Source organism: Plecotus auritus (assembly GCF_963455305.1).
Source record: "Plecotus auritus genome assembly, chromosome: 1".
Lineage (NCBI taxonomy): Eukaryota > Metazoa > Chordata > Mammalia > Chiroptera > Vespertilionidae > Plecotus > Plecotus auritus.
The window spans coordinates 33,980,478-34,001,703 of NC_137770.1; the positions used below are offsets into that span (position 1 = coordinate 33,980,478).

Here is a 21,226-nt window from a genome sequence, read left to right on the forward strand (position 1 = left end):
AGGTTTAAGGTGATAAAAAGTATATCTCTTCATTATCCATAATCTTTTTTATAATCTCAGACCTGCAGATTAATATTTATAAATTGACTTGGGAAGATCAAGAGTGAAAAAGACTGTGCTGTGTGGGTTGATGAGAAATTTGATTTTATAATGAGAACTGGCAGGGAAGTTCATGGATGTGGCTTCCAAAACCATATGGATATTACTACCTACATATTGCTGTAAAAAAGGAGTATTTTGTCTTAAAAAATAGTATTTTGCATTGACTCCGTTTCTTACGGACAGCTCTCTGGTTACTCCTAGATCAGAAATCTGGGAAAGAAGAGTGAAGGCAGTGGTCTGTGTGCCAGAAATCACTGGGTAACATTGGCTGGGTTTATCAAATGAAAAGAAGAAAGGAAGCCCTGCAAAAGTGGGGCTTCCTTTAGTCTTTTCGTTTGAATGCTATAAATGTAGCAAATGCTTTGCTCTGACAACCCCAAAAGGCAACGGTCACATGGTTTTGGAGATGGAAATGGTGATGGAGGGAAGGTGTAGGAGGCAGTCAGGAGAATTCACTGTCAGATCTGGCTCCACTCATTGAATTGTCAACTCCCCTTGGTAAATATTTAGAAAATGTCATAGCATGTTTCCTTTTGTAGCTGTGCTTATTTCTTAATTCACATCCAAAAGAACCAATTCTCCCATTTTCAGCCAGCCTTAGCTGAATATCAAACCACCAGGGGATCCCAGCTTTACAGCTCATAGTGTTAGAGGCAGCCGTAGACAGAAAATGCTTCCTCAGTGGATTGTCTGGCTAGCTTATGACATTTCCAGACCACCTTTGATTTTTCTTTTCTTCCGGTGGCAGGAAATATTATGAAGCTGTATTCTTCCTACCTCCTGAGGCCTTTTCAGGCTTTGCCATAATGTTTAATTTCCATACCATACCTGTGCAGACCTGGCCAGGGGTATAATTACAAGGGCAATTAGAACCCAGACATATATCGTGTTAGCAGTGGGGGCGAAAGTGGGGCTTCCTTTCTTCTTTTCATTTGAATGCTATAAATTTAGCAAGTGAAAAGGCACAGGGCTAGAAAAAGTAGACTTTCCATTGAACTTGGCTCAGATCTTCCAGGATATTTATGAAAAGAATAACAGGGCACCTTGACAGCTAAGGAACAATAATTGCTTTGAATTATAGTCAGTTTAGAAGTTTCCACCATCATAAAAAGGAGCAGAAACTTGGATAATCCTGAAAGGAAATATGTTGAAAATAATTTCCATTTGTACCAGACTTAAATATGGGTGTGTCTCATTTGAGAATTCATAGTACTTCAAATAAAACAAAGGATATTTGAAAGACATAACTTATGAGGACTGGAAAGCGGTCCCTAGCCTCATTCTGTCCTTCTGCTTAGTTCCTACCTGTGACCAGAAGCACCCTAGAAGTGGTCAGTTAATTTTACCTTCCATCATATTTTCTCAGGGTGAAAGAGTAAGAAGAGACCTTTCATAATACTGACTCTCAGTTATAAGTCACCAGACCAGCAGGTCTCCATCTGATCCCTTTCTGTGTCCTCAGCACATAACAGCGTACTGTACACAGTAGGTGCCCAATGTTGGCTATTTTTGAATATTTCTCAAAAGACTCTCTCGGGCCTTTCCAGTTCTAGGGTTTTCTAATGGAGGAAGGGAGAATGGCTGGGGATGAGGTCTTAGGCATTTAGCCCCGAACAGACATGCACTAGAGCATGATTAGATTAAGAAGTGAGAAGTAGGCCCAGTGTCTATGAAGGGTGTAGCCTAGGAAGGGGCTGCAGATGTGACTAGAAAGATCATTTGGGTTCAGTGTGTGAAGAACATTGAAGGTTTAAGTTTAAATCAATGAAGGCTGAGCAGAGGCAAGACCTTGTCAGATCCTTGTTTAAACAAACTTCACCAGTGGCAGTGAAGGACTAGAAATCGGCTAGTACAAGGTGATGTCCACTCAGTTTTCAGATGCCTTTGTATATGCATATCTTATTTTACTTTATAATGCCCACATGAAAAAGCAGGAAAGATCTCATCATTCCTACTTTATAGTCAAGGAAACAGGATTGAGAATGTATAATGATTTTCCCAAGGTCCCTCTGGTAGATGAGGGCAGAACCTGACTTTGACCCAGTTTCCTAATTCCAGTGCTGGGGCTTTGTCCAGATCTCCTCAATAGAGTAACTGAATATTCTAGACCGTCTGGTTGGGACAGTGCTTGCTTGCTTTCTTCAGCAGAACTTTCAGTCTGAGTTCATTGGTTCTGGAAAGAGGGAGGAGAAACGTGTTACAGTATTTACTCTTCAGCCTCAAAACTTCAAGAATGGCCCTCCAGAATGTACACAGATGATGTCTCAAAGCAGTGAATAATGGCAAGCATGCACATGGATTCCCAGAGGGCCATAGATAAATGATGGGTGTATATGCCTGTCAATGATGTTTCAGCTTTTCATGACCTTATCCCAAATTTACTGGGCATTATTATGCTCATGTCTCATTATGGGCTTCAAAAATCTCTTTGTCTGGTGATCTTGATTACCTTGATTTGTACTTACTTCAGTCTTCAACAACTATTGATTAAACTCTCATTTATTTGCCAGACATAGCCTATAGGCCCAGTGTACATGACAAAAAGGCGAGTCTGACATCATGGAGCTCATGTTCTAGTTGGGGAGACAGGTACTAAACAACAAACACATGCGTATGTAACATAATTTCAGGTGATATAAAGAAAAAATAAAGCAGTGAAGGAGAGGTAGTTTTACTATTTGAGGTAGTAGGATTGATAGGAAGAGCCTCTCTAATGAGTTTTCACACGAGCAGAGACCCGCATGAAGCAAGGGGCATGAGGGAGAGGGATGTTTGAAGAAGAGATTCAGGTTGAGTTCGAAGGACCTGAGATTGGGTCACTGCTCTGTCCCAGGAGTGGTCAGGAAGCCAGTGTCACTCAAGTGAGGGGAGAAAGGGGGAGTGCAGGAGGTGATGTTGGAGAGGAAAGGGGGTCCGGATCATGCAGCCTTGCAAGGACTTTGGGTTTTAGCCATGCAATAGGAAGCCACTGGAAGTCGTGGTCAGGGGAGTGACTTGTTCAGATTTGTATTTTATGATTATCTTTCTGACTGTCCTGTGGAAGATTGACCGTAGGGGACAAGAGTGGAAGCAGGGAGTGGGATGGGAGCTACTTTAGTGGTCCAGGTTAGAGACGATGGACCAGGCTGGTGGTGGTGGGGTGGTGAGATGCAGCTGGCTTCTGGATAGATTTTTTAAGGTAGAGTTGATGGGATAAGGATATAGAGAATGCGAGAAAAAGGATAAGTCAAAGATGACCCAATTGGTTTTGGTCTGAGCAACTGGAAGAACAAAAAAGCCATTTGACTGAGCCAGGAATATATCTTGTCAAAGGTACTGTGAGATATTATTTCTTGACTTCTTTTTCATTGAGGGGTCGATTTGGAATAGACTCAGGCAGACTTTTCATTTAAATACACCCGAAAGGAGGCATTTCATTGTGGGTGACTCAGAACATCTGTTTGTTTTGAAGTAAAGTCTTAGATGTGCAGTTCGTTCTATGTACTCTTACTTTTAGGTCATTCTCACAACATCTCACTATGTGACAGAGATTAAGATATATTACAAATAAGGTTGAACTATATTTCACTTACAATTAGAAATGTTTTGAATTTGATGGTTAGAGCCCAAACATTATTTAACACTTTCAGTTGTCATATTTTTAAAACCTTTTTAAATTATAAAATGAATTCATGCACATGGTTAAGTGTATCCACGTACAAGGATATATAATGAAAAGTAAGTCTTCCTTCCCCCACCTCCACCCTACTCCTAAGAAGTTACCAATGTCAACAATTTCCTGCATGTCCTTCAAGAAAAATTCAATGCAGATGTCAGCATATGGCCTGACACATTTCAAAGTCATAGTTTTAACCTAGCCAACACACATGTTTGTTTTCATTTTTGAGACTTAGTAGCCCTCAGGTATAAACTTAGGTGGCCTGGGGTCCAGCTTTTTATCCGTGAAGGGTTTTCCTTGCCAAAGCCATCCTGTACTGGAACACTGTGTATATCATATAACATCCCTTCTCAACCTCTGGTGGTTTCCCTCTGGGTAGAGATGGAAATCCAAACTCATAAAGTTGACTTTTAAGACCAATCATAATCTGGCTCCTATCTCTTTTTCTACCCTGTCTCTTCCCCCTTTCCATCATAAACCCTCTACTTGAACCAGGTTTGTCTGCTTCCACTTACTAAGTCCTGAACATTTCTTTCAGAATTGGAGTGGTTTCTATCAGTCTTCCTGGAACACTCCAGCCCCAGTAATCTCTCCCTTCTCCAAATGTGTTAAAGGGCTAATTACATGTACTACTTAATTGAACATTATCATAGACTTCTTTTATGATTATTTAACTTTTCTTGTGTTCATCTATTATTTGCTCAACTAGATGGCTCTCAAAGGCACAAGCTGATTTATGAATATTAGTTGTGAGTCTTACATAAAGCTCTGCCTAATGCTTTTACAAATAGAAGTTCAATTAGTAATTTTTGGAATGTGTACTTTGACAGTCGTCCCCTAATGGGGTGGTGCTGGTATGTGGGGATTATCTTCATTAAAAATTGTCAGATGATGGCTACCAAGAAAGCCACCTTCTTAGTGGGTTATGTAGGTGTCCATTTCCAGAGAATGGTACCTGGATGCTGCTCTTTTGGATTAAGAACTTTCTAATGTGCCTGGTCTCATGCTCACATCCACTCTTCATATGGCATTGCACTTAATGTCAGAAACAAGGTATTTCATTTGCCCCTAAATGACCAAGAACAGTTATTTAATGGGCATGGTAACCATGCAGTTTAAAAAAATTATTGTTTTAAGTTATGATAAATATATAACAAAAATTTGCCATATTACGTGTTCAGTGGCATAAATTCATGCACATTGTTGTATAGCCATAATCACCATCCATCTCTGGAACCTCTTCCAAAACTCAAATTCTGTACCCATTAGACACTAACTCTCCCCACCCCCCAGCACCTGGCAATCACCACTTTACTTTCTGTCTCTATGAATTTGATTACTGGGTCCTCATATATGTGGAATCAGTGTCTTTTGTCACTGGCTTATTTAACTTAGCATAATATTCTCAAGGTTCATTCATGTTGTAGCAGGTGTCAACATTTCCTTCCTTTTTAAGGCTGAATAATATTCCATTTTATGTATTTTTTACATTTTGTTTATCCATTCACCCATTGGCAGACACTTGGGTTGCTTCCACACCTTGGCTATTATAAATAATGCTGCTATGAAGATGGGTGTACCAATATCTCTTTAATACCCTGCTTTCACTTCTTTGGGGTATATACTCCAGTATATTGCTGGATCATATGGTGATTCTATTTTTAATTTTTTGAGAACCCAATCCATACAGTTTTAATATTCCTCCCTGGTGTTTGACATCTCCAAAAACAAGGGCAAAATCTATTAACATCCTCACCTTGGGGACAAAACTGAACTTCAGAATTCTTGAGAACACTATCATCTGGGGATAGTTTGTCATCAAAGTTCTTATGTTAGTTTGCCTATTTTGAAATTTTAGACTTTTAGAGGACAGGCAGGAGATGTTTAATTTGCTTTGTAGAGATGTAGCCCACACTCAGGTGGGGAAAGGTGTAAATATTATGTGATGATATATTTCAGCCAAACTATCTCCTTGAGCTGAATGACAAGAACCTGGGCTGCTTCCAGCTTCTTTTTCCTTGCTGTTTGCCCTTGGGCAAAGATTTTCCTCTTTCTCTGACACTTTTTCAGAGGGGTTGTGTGTGTATGTGTGATGGTACCTTAATATAAGTGTTGCCTCATGTTTGTAGCCTTGCCTGACAGCCCCTCTCCCTCGCCAGGACTGAGGGAGCAGTGAATGCTTCCTCCTATGTATTTTTGCAGCATCTTTCTCATTTTTTTTTTAAGGGAAGTTTTTGGTTTTTTAAAATTCTTGCCCAAGGATATGTTTTCATTGATTTTCGAGAGGAAGGTGGAGAGAGAGAAACATCTATTGGTTGCCTGCCTCCTGTACATGCCCCAACTGGGAATCAAACCCTCAACCTAGATATGTGCCCTGACCGGGAATCAAACCTGCAACCTTTTGGTGTATGGGACGATGCTCCAATAAACTGAGCCACCCGGGTAGGGCACCCTTCTCATTTCTTTGTTCAGCATAGATCCTGTTGTTTTCTAATTGTCAACTTGCCTTCTACATCATTAGACCATGCTTCTTGTGATAGGGAACTGGGTCTCTGTCTCTCTGTCTCTGTTTCTCTCTCTCATGCCCAGCATCTCAGCCATGGTTGGTACATAAAAGAGAGTGGCTCAAGAGTAGTTATTGACTAAAAAAATAAAGAGATTATATGTAATTTAGTTTATATATCTTATCTTGGACATGAACATTATTATAATAAGTTGTTACTATAATAAGTCAACATTTATTGTGGGTTAGGCACTATGTTAAGAGCTTTTATATGTATTTGCTATTTCTATTATTATGCTAATTTGACAGATAAAAAAATCAGGGCTTAGAGAAGTTTATTTACTCAAGATTACACAGCTAGAAGATCAAAGCTAGACTTGAACCCTGGTGTATTTATTCTAGAGTGCTTGCTTAGAATCACCGCACCCACCATATTTGGGTGGAGGTCAACAATTATGGCTCTTAATTCTAAGAGGTTTTTTTTTCCTTTGATCTTGCATCTTTAATGATCTGAAATTATAAGGGCAATTAGTTGTATACTTGTTTATGTAGCTTTTTCTTTGCAATGATTTAACCTAATAGACTCAAATCCCTTCATTAGTTTTTAATAAATAATTAATGTTCTGAACTTGACTTCCGACATAGTTCTTTGACATCTGAGGATGAAGGTGCTAATTAGCACTGCACAGTATACTCACTGTCCTAAGGCAGCTCTCCATGCTGCTGTACATACTGCTTAAGAAGGGGCTGGTATTATCAAATGCGATGGCCACCCTCCAGACCCAACTCCTATTTTCTCTGAAATATTTGACTTTGTTAACCATTCTCTTACTTTGAAACTATGCCCTCCTTTGGCTTCTCAGACCTGCGCGCTCCTTTTTCTCTCCCAGCTTTCTTACCATTGCTTCTTTTTTGTGTGTGTCTTTTTTGTTAATCCTCACCGGAGGATATTTTTTCCATTGATTTATAGAAAGAGTAGAAGGGAGCAGGAGAGACAGAAAGAGAGAAACATCAATGTGAGAGAGACACATCGATTACTTACCTCCTGCACATACCCCGACCAGGGCTGGGGATTGAGCCTGCAACCAATCAAGTCCTTGAATGGAATGGAACCCGAGACCCTTCAGTCAGCGTTCCGACGCTCTATACACTGAGCCACACTGGCTAGGACACCAATGCTTCCTTTTGTTTGTTTTTTTTCTTCATTTGTTGGGGTTGCCAATGCATCAAAATCCTTATGTTCAGCTCCAATCTCCCCCTCAGTTCCAGATCTGCTTTATGGCTGTCTGTCAGCTGCCTTCATTTGGTTGTAGCAAGAGGTCTCAAACTCACCATGTAGCAATAGTAAGGACCTCTTGGCTCCCTCCTTCACCCCTAAACCTGCTCGTCTGCCTGTTTTCAAGCTTGGTTCAGATTGTCCCCATCCTTCCAAGCAAGAACCTCAGCAACCTTTTTGGTTTTCCTTCTTTTCACACTTCCACACCCAGTTGGCTGTCAACTCCCGTTCATTTTTTTCTCTCTAAACTTTTCAAATTAGTTCCTTCCTTTCAATGTCCACTTTTCCTCTTCTTATATTTGAATAATTGGCCTTCAGTCTCTCTCTACCTTCCTAACGTATCACACACCTTGACCTCAGAAGTATTTTTGGAAACGTGAGCCTGACTGAGTCATTCAACTGCTTTAAAACCCTTAATGGTTCCCCATTTCCCCAAAATAAAGTTTAAACAGGCAGACAGTGACCTTCACAATCGGTTTCAACCTCCCTCCCCCAGTTTCATCCCCCGCCCCCTTACTCTGTGACTATTGGAGGCTTGTTTGGGTACATTTCCATGCCTGCATGATGTTGCCTGTACTTTTTTCTAGGCCTGGAATAACTTGCTCTCTTTCCTCGGCCATGTACTTTTATACGTGTATCCCGAAGGCCCTGCTCAAACAGAACCCCTTGGTGCTTTCCCTCTTCTCTGTCCCAGGGAGGTGCCCACTCTCTCCTCTGAGTTCTTAAGCTGTCACTTGCACATTGTCCCCTTGTTGGTCGTGTTCAGGTCTGACTCTAGATTATGAGTTCCTTGAAGAAAGGTCATTGGTGTCTAACTCAGTATTTGGCTAACGTGCGGTGCTCAGGAAATGCCAGTTGAATTGGGCGATAGGGAAAGTTTCCAGCATATTCAGTGCTGAAAATAATCCCCCCAGGTTTGACCTATAGGAGATTATGGAGAAGGGTTAAAGGAAGGCTCTCACTGTTGACAGGCGCAGACAAGGAGTGAAAAGGAATGCTTTCCACCTGAGTGGATGTTCTCTCCCCACCTCGATGTTCCCCAATTGCTTTCCATTTATCGAAGGGAAAAGTAACAGCTGATTTTGAACTACTTCATCAGAATATGTCTATTGCTAGAAACATTCAGTTATTCACCCAGAATACAGTCCCTCCCACCTCATTTTTCAGTGACTGAGGCTGACCCTCAGAATGCAGCTGTGAAAGGCTCTTTGCGTGCTTGTTTCAGACCATAGATCTGCTTTATAATGGTAAAGCATTAAGAAGGGACACCAAAAATTCCTCTAAAGAGGTTTTTTCTTCTTCTTTCTTTCTTTTTGAGCCTTTTTAGTCTGTGCTTACGGCATGTCGAAGTGGAAAGTACCTTGGGAACTATTACAGCGCTTATTAGTTGGTTTGTCCTGCCCTCATTTTTGCCTTACCGGACAAAAAGTTTCACCAGTGGCTGGACTCGCCAGAATATTGCTTGCTCAGGCCTTTGGGTGTGTTTTGTTTCTTTCAACAAAACTCTCTGTCAGGGATACACTCCCACTGCAACCTAACTGTTCTCTCCTTCTGCTGTGTTCTGTGCGTGGTGATTGATAGGAGCTGGTATTTAGCTCTGAAGGCGCTGAGTGGAGCTGCTAGGCCTTTGTAAATATGTGGAGGGGTCTGCGATGAACTATGAACGGAAGGCACTCAGGAGGTCTTGGAAAGATGTGCTCGGGATAAAGAAGGGCAGAGGACAGTGTTAGGCCTTGTGCAAAGGGACTCAGCCAAGACAACTGAAGGCCCCAGTGAGTCCTCAGAGGCATAACAAGGCCAGTGGTAAGCAGACAACAGACAGCAAACTTGATACAGAGCTAGCGGTGAGAGTGGGATCTAGGAGCAGCTTCTGGAAGGTCTAAAACGCAACAGATGCCAGTGATGGTTTTGCCGCATCAAGGATTCCTAGGCACCATAGCAGAGGGTACAGCGGCCTGAGCTCTGGCTCGTGGTCTGGCTGCACACTTTCTGAATGCACAGTCCCTTTTATTTCCAGGGTTCGTTTACTTTGCAGTATTTAGCTGTGCTCTGATCTGGGGTTTTCTTTTTCTTTTTTTAAATATCTTTTTATTGGTTTCAGACAGGAAGGGAGAGGGAGAGAGAAATATAAACATAAATGACAAGAGAGAATCATTGACCGGCTGCCTCCTGAATGCCCCCTACTGGGGATTGAGCCCACAACCAGGGCATGTGCCCCTGACCGGAATTGAACCCGGGACCCTTCAGTCCACAGGCCGATGTGCTAGCCACTGAGCCAAACTGCCCAGGGCTGGGATTTTGTTATTTAAAAGCTAGGCTGTTCTTAGGTTCAGTGGTCAGGCTCTGCCTCTCTCTACAAGGTGGGTATGTGCATCCTATACATGCTTCTGCCACTGTCGGGAAATCTTAATGTCCAGACATTCAACTTAAAGTCTGAAGCAGGAGGGTCCCTCAGTGTGGGAAGTTAGCAGAAGATTGGAGGTGTTTACAGGCATAGAGCATGAGATGCTATGGTAGAACCAAAGCAAACTGTTCTGGGGTAGGAAGTCAGTACCCTCTGCAAGGAGGAGACTCACACCCATGAGGACAAATGAGGTTGTCTGCACTCAAAGCTGTGTGAAGCCACTTTGCCCAGGAGACTGGAAAAATACCCTACTGGCCAGTCACTGGGTGAGCTGGGTGAGTGTGTAGTGGAGCGGGTAACTTGGTACCGTGCCCTCAGTGTAGCAACTCCATCGGCAGCCTCGGTTTAGCTCCTCTCCCTGCTTCTGACCCAGAAAAGGCTCAGAAAACGACTGCAGTGAAATGCATCTTCAAGGTGAAGCTTTCAGTCCAGGTGGGGAGAGGAATTCGGAGTCGATCCCAAGGGTTCAGTGCTCACTTCCTCAGTGCACTGGGAGTGAGCTTTGTTTATGCTCTGGTCCAGAGGAAGTCACTTTACATCTCACCCTGTTTCCAGCAATGAGTGCCTTCTGCTTGTTTTGCATAAGCCTTGTACCTCCTCTGCAGAAGAGGCACAGAATGAACTGGGAGCTATAAAACTCCTGGCGTCATAATTCTTAGCAAACGGCAGTCTGGTGAGCAGCGTGTATTTGGTGAGCAAGTGGTCATTACAGTCCCTGCTTGGTTTCTCTGTCAGTAAAATGGTGGGATTACTTTCTCCTTGAAATGTGAAGGTCAAAATAAAATAGCGTATATATTTTCCTTTTTAAAAATATGATGCTTAAAGCATCAAAACATCTCAGAGATAGAGAGAGAGAGAGATGTTCTATGGATAAAATGTACTCAGAGCACCTTGCAGACATCATCTAATAACCTAGAAATCTTGGAAGAGTGTCTGGTTCAATGCCCCTAATTTACAGTAAGAGAGATCCACAGGGGGAGGTGATTTGCCTGAGGTTACAGAGTTAGTTGGAGGACTCTAAGTGGAACCCAGACCTCTGGATCTATGACCTTGTCCTTCCCTTCCTATCTCTCCCCCTCCTCTTCCTTCTCCTACAACTTTTAAAAACAGGTTTTAAAAATTATAACATGAACACATACCCATGGCAAAAATAATTCAAGCCATACAGAAGAATGTAATGATACTCCTAGATCCATTATCGGAGGTAACCACCATTAACAATTCCCATGTATCCCTCTAGAGATTTTCTGAGTACTTGTAAACATATACATATAGATATAGGTATGTAAGTATGTGTGTGTGTGTGTGTGTGTGTGTGTGTGTGTATAAAACATACATATGTATGTGCATGTATGTTGTGGCTATTTATTTCTGACACTGTACAACTTGCCCTTTTCACTTAATGATGAAACACTTTGGATGTCTTTCTATATCAGGACGTAGAGCTTGACCTCTTTCATTCTTTTTTTTTTTTTTCTTAATATATTTTATTGATTTTTTACAGAGAGGAAGGGAGAGGGATAGAGAGTTAGAAACATCGATGAGAGAGAAACATCGATCAGCTGCCTCCTGCACACCCCCCACTAGGGATGTGCCCTCAACCAAGGTACATGCCCCTGACCAGAATCGAACCCGGGACCCTTCAGTCCGCAGGCCGACGCTCTATCCACTGAGCCAAACCAGTTTCGGCGACCTCTTTCATTCTTAACAGCTGCATGGGACATAGACTAGTAAGCAGCACCATGGAGTTTGAGTCCTGAAATCACAATGCCAGTGTAAGAATTCCTGCTTTATACAAGCATCTAGGGAGGGGAATGACTTCTGACAAGGTCACATGGTTTGAGAAATCTGAGCCTCTCCTTCAGTTTCCTGCTGCTCCTTACGGCCCTGTCATATGCCAGATGCCATGCTTGGGACTTTAAGTGCCTAAACTCATTTACCTCGCACAGCAGTCCATTGAGTTAGATACAATTCCCATTTCACTGATGAGGAGGTTGAGGCTTGTCAAGCCAACTTTGCTAGAAGTCAGTCCATGAAATGCCAGACTCCAGGTTTGAACCCAGACCTGCTTGACCCTGAAGCCTATGCTCTTTCTCGCCACCTGAAATCTAGGACATAGGAAGAATAGTTATGGTGGGTCTGAAGCAAGGCATTTTTTCAGAGCTTTCAAGTTTTCTTGGTTTAGGCCTGGCTAAGGGGTCCACTGTACACACAGCAATGGCATGGAGGACGATGTAGCAGTGGAGCAGAGACAGAATGATGAGGGGAGGAGGGACAGGAGGTGGCTGCCCTTCAGGCTGCAGTCTTTTTTTTTCTTTCTTTTGGTGGTGGTGTTTTGTTTTGTTTTAAATATGTTTTTATTGACTTCAGAGAGGAGGGGAGAGGGAGAGAGAGAGAGAGAGAAACATCAATGATGAGAGAGAATCATTGATCAGTTGCATCCTGCATGCCCCACACTGGGGATCCAGCCTGCAACCCAGGCATGTGCCCAGACTGGGAATCAAACTTGGAGCATTCATAGGTCAATGCTCAACCACTGAGCCACACAGACCAGGCCAGGACACATTATTGTCTGTTCTGTGCTGGCTGTGTGGGAAACGCACAGGTGATTGACTAAGATACCGGTCTTGAAAGGCTTTGTGGTTTTGTAATGGGGACAGCCACACGTGAGCCTGAGTGTAGCACAAGGCAGTCAAGGTAAGTGCATTTGTGGAAACTGCTCCACGGTCTCTAGGAAGCTAAGACTGATTTGGGCTGGGCATCCTGGGAAGGTAGCTTTCCCTGGGGAATGGCCTTTTAAACTGACCCTTGAGACAGGTACAAGTTCCACTGGCTGATTAGGGGAAAGGCATTCCATGGGCACATGGGGCCATGTGGGACATGATGAGTCTGGTGTGGCTCAGCAGAGGAAGAGCAGGAGCATGTATTGATGTAGGGGCCCAAGAAGTAGTTGGCAATCTACATAAAAAGGTTGTAGTTTAATTGCAGGCCCTATGGGCATTATCAACATTTTTGAACAGGAGAGTGATATGCTATCAGCTGTGTTTTAGGACATCCTGCAGGAATATGATGAAGGGCTGAAGGGGGTTTAAACCAGGCAGTGTGAATGGAAGGGAGGAGGTGAATCTAATAGATTCTGAGAAGTCAAATTATCTGGACTTTCTGTGTGAGGTAGTTGGCCTGTGAGGGCCCTATTACATAAAGGACCAAATGTATTAAAATTTACCAGTATCCTAAATTAAATATAATGTTTTCACTGTCAAAGGTATTTGAAGGGATTTTGGATATATATATATATATATATATATATATATATATATGTGTGTGTGTGTGTGTGTGTGTGTGTGTGTGTGTGTGTGTATTGTTATTCCTCACCCAAAGATATTTTTTTCCATTGCTTTTCACAGAGAGTGGAAGGGTGGCATAGGAGGGGGGTTGAGGCAGGAAGAGATAGAGATAGAGAGATAGAGAGAGGGAAACATCAATGTGAGAGAGACACATAGATTGGTTGCCTCTCGCACTCTTCCTCTGCTGCAACCCAGGTATGTGCCCTTGACCAGGAATCAAACGGGAGACCCTTCAGTGTGTGGGCTGATGCTTTAACCACTTAGCCACACCGACCAGAACTTGGAATTATTTTAAAACTAGAGGCCCAGTGCATGAATTCGTGCATGGGTGGGGTCCAGCTGGCCAGGGGGAGGGGCTGAGGGCAGTTGGCGGGCTGGCCCCACCCTCTGGTCAAACTCCTGGTCAAACTCCAGGTCGAGGGGACAATTTGCATATTAGTCTTTTATTATATAGGATTTGATTCTACAGTCTTAATTTTATACTTTTGTGCCAATAAATTTTGTTCGCATCTTTAAATATTTGTGCAGGTCCTTAAAATTCACTTGTAGGTGCACTGTGCCCAGTGGCATAGAGGGGATGGGGATAGAACTGTTGAATATGACTTAGGGATTTATAGCTCAAGTATCTGGGAGGTTGGTGTTGCTAACTCACTGAGATTTAAGTCTTAAAAGAAGGAGCAGTTTTGAGAGCGGGGAGGAGGTGTAAAGAAAGAGCTCAGTATTGACCATGTTCAGTAGGAAGTTTCCGTGGAGCTGCTGTAGCAAATCTGGGGCATCATTGACGGTCCTCAGGTGGCACAGAAAGGGGAGAGGATCCCATGAGGGAAGAGAACAGACTTTCACTTTGAGAAATGCCTACACGTAAGGGATGGGTGGAGGAAGAGGACCTAGAAAATGAGATTGCCATGTAACATCATACTGTGGATGAAGAACCAGGAATCCAAGGCTATGGAAATCAGCTTCGAGAAAAGGGTGCTTAATAGTATCTAATGCTGGAGAGGGAAGAGAGGAACAGCAGGGAGGAGGTCATTTGCTTTGTAAGGGGCTCAAGTGACCCCCAAGAAAGCAGTTTTAGTGGAGGGTCGAAACTCATTGATCAGGAATTAGTGGCTCTGTGGTGAGGAGAAGGCAGTGAATGCAGGCTGTTTTTCTGAGATCTAGATGGGAAAAGGATGGTTTGAGACAGGTCAAGGCAAGTTTTGTGTGGTGGAGAATGAGTTATGGGCTGAGGGGGTGGGGAACTCTTGGAAAGGAAGTTGGGACAAGACGGTAAGAAGGGATGAGAAAGGATCGTGGCTGGGGGAAGTCTCTGGGAGGCTGGAAAGTGACTGGTACTGGGGTAGCCAGTCAACACCATCACACCTGTGCCCTGACATAGATGAACCGTGTAAGTCTGTGAACAGTTGTCAATCCTCTACTGCATACAGGCACCGTGATGGGTATCCCACAGTGGCATCCCACATGTCTCCGAGGCTTGAAGTGATTCTGCATTCTGAAGGAAAGGGACTTTATTATGTTGACTATTTGAGTAGCACCCGGCACAGAGAATGATGGTCAGTGTGTATTTGTCAACACACTGATGGACTCACCGCTCCTGTCTCACAGCATCCTGAGACAGGCTCCATCCTTCCTCTTTACCTTTTTAATGATCTGTTGTGGGACATGTGATGTATGTGGCACACACAAGTAAGTTGGGAAGCCTCGTTATAAAGTAAACCTTCTTGTGCTCACACTCTTGCACCTACCTGCCTGCCCCTCCCCTTTCTCAGTGCCCTGCCATCTCAGTGCCTGTTCCTCTTGAAAATGTGCGTAAGTTTGTCTTGGGACTCCTCCTCTGCCTCTCAGTGCTGGATTCTGGGGCGCCTGGACTTTCTGTAGCAGCAGGGAAAGAATATATGATGATCCTTTAGGGGAAACAAAGGGGCTCATTCAATGAGTTGGTGAAAGATGAGTCTCCTTGTTGATGGTGATAAGACAGGATCTTGTTTCCTGAAAGCTCTCTGGGTGTGAATGCACTTTCTTTGCTTGGTTCATGTCACTGGGGGATTTCCTTCATGCCCAATGAACAAGCGGGTCCTTTGCTAGGAAGTCTAGCTCCTGCCATCCCCAACTCTATTTTAGGGAAGGACAGAAGCCCAAGGATCCGGCCACATTTGCTACAATTCTCTTGACTCTAGGAGTATGAAATATTTTGTTCAGTGGGATGTATATGGCTTATGTTTTTAACAATATTACCTTTTGTCATTGAGATGAGGTACGAGACAACTTTTTACTCACAGTCTTTTTAGGGACACTTAATTCTTTTTCTTTTCCTTTTTATTTACAAATGTAATACAAAGCTTTACTAACATAAAATATTGCTGAAATAAAGACCACAGAAAATTAAAGTTCTCATATCCACCTTTTGATCCCCAAGATCAGTGATTTTCAAACCTTTTCATATCATGGCACACATAAACTAATTACTATAAGTTCTGCAGCACACCAAAGAGGATATACTTTTTGTCGAACTGACAAAAAAAAAAATAGGTGTAATTTTGACTCATTTGCACTGGACAGTTAACATGTTGGCCGTTGTTTGTTTGTTTTTTAAGTTTTTTTTATTGATTTTTAGAGAGAGAGGAAGGGAGAGGGAGAGAGAGCGAAACATTGATATGAGAGTAAAACATCGATTCTCTGCCTCCTGCATGCCCCCTACGGGGAATCAAACCAGCAAGCTTTTGGTGCACGGGAGGATGCCCAACCAACTGAGCCACACTGGCCAGGGCAACTGTTATCATTTTTTAAATTTGACAATTTAAGGAATAAAAGATCAGTGCCCCTCACTAAATAGTCAGATACTCCATGTTTTAAAAATTCTTGTGGCACACCATTTGAAAATCACTACCCTAGCTATTCATTCACTATAATACAATGCATTTTTCCAAATTTTATACACACACACACACACTAGAGGCCCATTGCATGATATTCGTGCAAGAATAGGCCTTCCTTCCCCTGGCTTCACTCCCAGCCGCCCAGGGCCGCCCAGGAGCCCGCAAGTCCCCGCTCCTGGCTCGCCCGGGAGCCGGCAAGTCCTCACTCTCCGGCCACCCGGGAGCCGGCACCTCCCCGCTCCCGGGCTGAACCGGCAAGTCCTCGCTTCTGTCTGGAGCACCACTCCGGTAGCTCCCTCCACCGCCCCCCTTCCCTTCATAGCAGGCTTCAGGCCCCTGCGCCCTGCATATGCAAATTAACCTCCATCTTTGTTGGGTTAATTTGCATACTCACTCTGATTGGCTGTGGGTGTAGCGGAGTGATGGTTAATTTGCATGTTTCTCTTTTATTAGGTAAGAATATATATATATATACATATATATATGTATGTGTGTGTGTATATATATATATATATATATATATATATATTTCAGAGAGGGAGGGAGAGGGAGAGAGACATAGAAACATCAGTGATGAGAGAGAATCATCAACCAGTGATTAAGCCCACAACCTGGGTATGTGTCCTGACTGGTAATCAAACTGTGACCTCCTTGTTCATAGGTCAATGCTCAACCACTGAGCTATGCCAGCTGGGCTTCTTCTAAATTATTAAAAACACATATTGTACTAATAAAATATATGGTTACTATTTATTTTTACATAATATTTATATTATGAATGTGATTTAACAGTTTACATTGTTCTATTTATCAATACACAAGGTCATCTTTCCACACATACCTACCTATAGATTGTCTTCATTCAAAATTCTTCCATTGTTTGGAAGAAACCATACTTTACTTAACTAATTTTTAAGTGAGGCTAAATTAGGTCATTTTTATTTTTGTGTGTTTTTGTTTTCTTTTTCTCTAACCAAGAATATGGAGTTATCATTAAACTACCAGGGGCGGTAGTCTGTTCAAGCTCAGGGGGCTAGTAAAATGAAGTCATGTTCGGTGGGGGAGCGGAAGTCTGGTCTCCACTGACTCTTCCCATTCTCTCCTAACAGAAAGAATAGGGAGATACCTCTCCTGCCGCCCAGAGGGGCCCCCTGTCCTTTCTCCCAAAGAGGCCCTGGCACTGACCTTTTATTATGAAGTATACTCAGACTGAATTATATTGCCATTTTGTTTTGCTTTTCACCTTCCCTTGCTTCCTCTCTCCCCACTCCTTCCTTCCTCTTGCTAACTTGGTGTCCGGTTGCAGCTTCCGCTCTAATTCCCCTCTCTTCTCTAATTCCCCTCTCTTCTCGTCACCCCTGCCTGTCCAGGCTCCCATCGGCCTTCCCCTCCCCCAGAAGGGCCTCCCACTGCTCCTGACTTTGATCTCATTTTATCCCCTGCTCAAGTTTCCAGTTTCTCTAGATGGTGCCCTCCTTAGTATCTGCAGGCTTCTGCTGTAGTCTCATCTGCAAATAGATGAGAACTATTGCTTCCCCCAGTCACTTACCCTACCCTTGAAAGGACCTAAATTCACATCAAGCCTGACACAGCTGCTCCTTTGCCCGACTTCACCTGGTCCAATCCTCACCCTCTGTTCACTGTCCTGTGGTAGTAAATTTCCATTCCTTGCGAGGCCACTTCATTTCCAGTGGAAACTCCTGCCCTGTGCTGTGACAGAGAGAAACATGCTTTGGCTACGGTCTGACCTGGCTCCGAATTCATAGGCCAACAATTACTACCTGTGTGACCTCAGCAGGTAACTTAATCTTTTCGATCTTCGTTGTTCTTCTTCAGTAAAATGGGGAATAATGATACCTACCTTGCAGATAGGATTATGCTATGGACTGGATAAAAATGTGTCAGATGACTGGCACATGGTAGGTGACCAAAAATGATAGCTACTTCCTGTCATTATTGCTTGGTTTTTCTTTAGCAAATTTGTTCATTTTTAGCCAGTCTCATTAGGTCTTATAAGGGGTCAAAGAATCAATGCATTCAAGGTTCTCTTAGAAATGGATCCTGTATTAACGTAAAATTTTGAACATAAATATTTTTGCCAACTAATGGTTCTCCTGTTCCTGGCAGCGGTAAATAAAATAATTAATAAAACAAAAATTTAGGACAAGAATTTAGATGTCTCTGTGAAGTCCCCTGTGCTAGAAATAATTTGTGTTTTCCAAAGAATAGCTGTTCCCACTTGTCCCAGATGGTTCTCTGAATCTGGTTTCTTTTGCTCTCTGAGGTCCAGCAACTGAGTTGAGGGATGCTCTTTGTGGTTTGATTATTGACACAAATGTGCACCAAAGGGTTTCTAAGCAAAGACTTTCCCAGTTGGTTTGAGGGTTTGTCCCAGATTATGGTGGTGATGGTTTTCTTGTACCCCACCACCCAATCTGTGTACTCTGGTTGCTTGCAGAGGGCATGCTGCCTTTGGGGTTTCATACTCTGCATCTTGGAGTGACTTATTTCTGGTGCTAATTCCTCCTGGTGATGCACTGGACCATATGGACAAATGATTAGGAAATTATAACACGAACTCAAATTTTTCCAAAGGAAAACCAAGAACTTTGCTCCTTGCACACAGAGGTGGTGAACTTGTCCAAGGTCCCAAAGCATATCAGCAACCACTACAGCTTGCTCTTTATCTCTGGTGCCAGCGATCTTGCGGCCTCCCAGCAGTGGCTCTCCCACACTTCGGGCGGTTGTCCCTCCTCTGATACCCACCAGGGAATGAATTCTTGAGGACACCTGCCCTTTAGGCAGAGCCCCTTTCTTTTGTGATGTTTTGAACTAAACCCTGGAAAACTTTCATTGCCCAAGATGAAAGGATTAGAAAACCCAAGACATTCTCTTGGCAACATTTGCTCCTGCTAATCCTCTTGGAGGCAGGTTGGCTAGTAGGGTCTCCTCCTTTTCAAGTGACAGAAGGCTTTGTGAGGAAGAGAAATGACTTGCCTAGAGTCCCTCAAAGTCATTACCACAACTGAATTCTCTTTTCAAAACCCAGCAGCTCTTGCTCCCGCACTGAACTTGGCGAAACCTCTTGAGGGGCGTCATGCTGAGCTCGCTTAGCAGGTGGCTCAGAGGCAGGTCAGCTGGGCTGAGAAAGGTGGATAGTCTGATGCTGAGGGCAAGGACTTGGCTGTGCGTTCCTCCTTCCCACCGGATCCTTCCTCTTAGGTGACAGGCCTGGGTGGTCCCGGTGAGGAGGTTCAGGAAGGGCTCTTGGCAGGACCCTGTAAGGTGAACATCAGGAAGCCCCTCTCTCAGGAGATGAGCCTCCTTCTAAGACAACATCCTGGAGCAGGATTCCTGGGAGACAGTTTTCTGGGATTTACTATATTTGCCTCCTTATGCCCATAGGAGCTCCAGACCCCCGCCTTAGCACATTGCTTCCCTTTTCTTCCCTCCCCTAAACCAGGCACGGAGGCTCCGAGGCCAGCTGGGCTGTGTGTGTCCTTGCCATCTGCCAGGCCTCACTCTCAGGCCAGAGCCTGGGCTCCAGCCAGTGCTTCCGCAGCTCTGCCCAGCACCCCAGCCTCTGCGTCACTGCACAGGTGCCCTACCAGGGTCCTGTTCCACTCCTGCATGGCCGCGTTGCTGAAAGGAGGCAGGAAGAGTGGGGCCACACAGTCCCCTCCAAGGCCATCAAGGCCAGAGTGGTGGTGAGAGAGCCATCCCTCCCTTTCCTGTGGCTCTCAGACACTCACCACAGTCCTCTGGTTTCTCGCTCTTGGGGAGACGGGGGAGGAGTGTGTGTGTTGTGTGTGTGGTGTGTGTGTGGTGTGGGTTTTGTGGTTCCAGTGGCTGCAGGAAAAATTGTGTGGAAAATCCACATTTGGAGGCCACTTATTAAGAAGAGCTCACGTTTCTCTTCAGCCAATTACATAGTGTTAGAATACAAGGGATGTCTGTGCTGCGTTCAGCATGGCCAGGGTGAACCTGAGGGGTGGTGGTGAAGGATTAAAGAAGACAGACAAGAGAATAAAGCTGGGGCTAGGTGGGACACTGCTCTTGGATGGAGAGACAGTGCCACAGCCTGTAAGCCGAGTCTTGATTTTATAGTCAGATTCCATGAGGCAAAGTAAGGGCGTGGTCAAGATGTTTACAGTGTTCTCATAGGTTTCGAATCTACTCAATTACATGCACCTGAACTCTATCAAGCTTTGTTTTGGCAGCACTTGCTGCACCTCCCGCAGCCTATATCACTTAGCCACCTGGGGCCACAGGTTTGGACCATAAGGTCAAGCTTACAACTATAGCCCTTGGCTGTAATTGTGCTGGGAGGGCTTTGCCCTCCAAGCTGGGACTCGCACGTGGCTTTGCCACGAGAGGACCGTGCCCTCTCATTAGTCTGAGGCTTGAACCTGTCCAAACGCTGTAGCCACTCTCCACAGATGTCAAATAGAAATATTTTATCTAATACAACCCATCTCTTTGTCTCCCCAAACCAGTGGTCGGCAAACTGCGGCTCTCGAGCCGCGGTTTGCCGCTCTGTTAACTAATGAGTTTGCCGACCACTGCCCCAAACTATAAAGAATAACTTTTCAGCCGAAACCGGTTTGGCTCAGTGGATAGAGAGTCGGCCTGCGGACTGAAGGGTCCCGGGTTCGATTCCGGTCAAGGGCATGTACCTTGGTTGCGGGCACATCCCCAGTGGGAGGTGTGCGGGAGGCAGCTGGTCGATGTTTCTCTCTCATCGATGTTTCTAGCTCTCTATCCCTCTCCTTTCCTCTCTGTAAAATATCAATAAAAATATATTTTTTTAAAAAAGAATAACTTTTCAGAGTGTTATTTTCATATTTCTTAAGGCAGAGTGTTTAATACATGTTTCCAGGGTCTCTATGTGGATGACCCTTATTGGGCCAGGGTCTCTATATGGGTGACCCCTGTTGAACTATCCAGACTTTTCTTCTTCTAGGCACTTGCTCTCTCTCTCTCTTTCCCCACCCCCTTCTTTTTCTCACTCTTTCTTCCCCCGAAGCTGTTGCTGCTTTTTGTTTTACTCATCACTCCTC

General features: G+C 43.9%; 1 protein-coding gene across 4 annotated transcripts in view; it reads left to right on the forward strand.

Moving 5' to 3' along the window:
- SPTB (spectrin beta, erythrocytic) overlaps nt 1-21,226 on the forward strand; it is a 133,755-nt gene that overhangs the window by 4,044 nt on the left and 108,485 nt on the right. The window contains exon 1 of one of the 4 annotated variants that reach the window (XM_080645257.1): nt 17,944-17,964. The exons of the other annotated variants lie outside the window; for them this stretch is intronic. The gene's annotated coding sequence lies outside the window, so the exon portion shown is untranslated. Of the gene's footprint in view, nt 1-17,943; nt 17,965-21,226 lie in introns of those variants that run through there. 4 annotated transcript variants of the gene reach the window in all.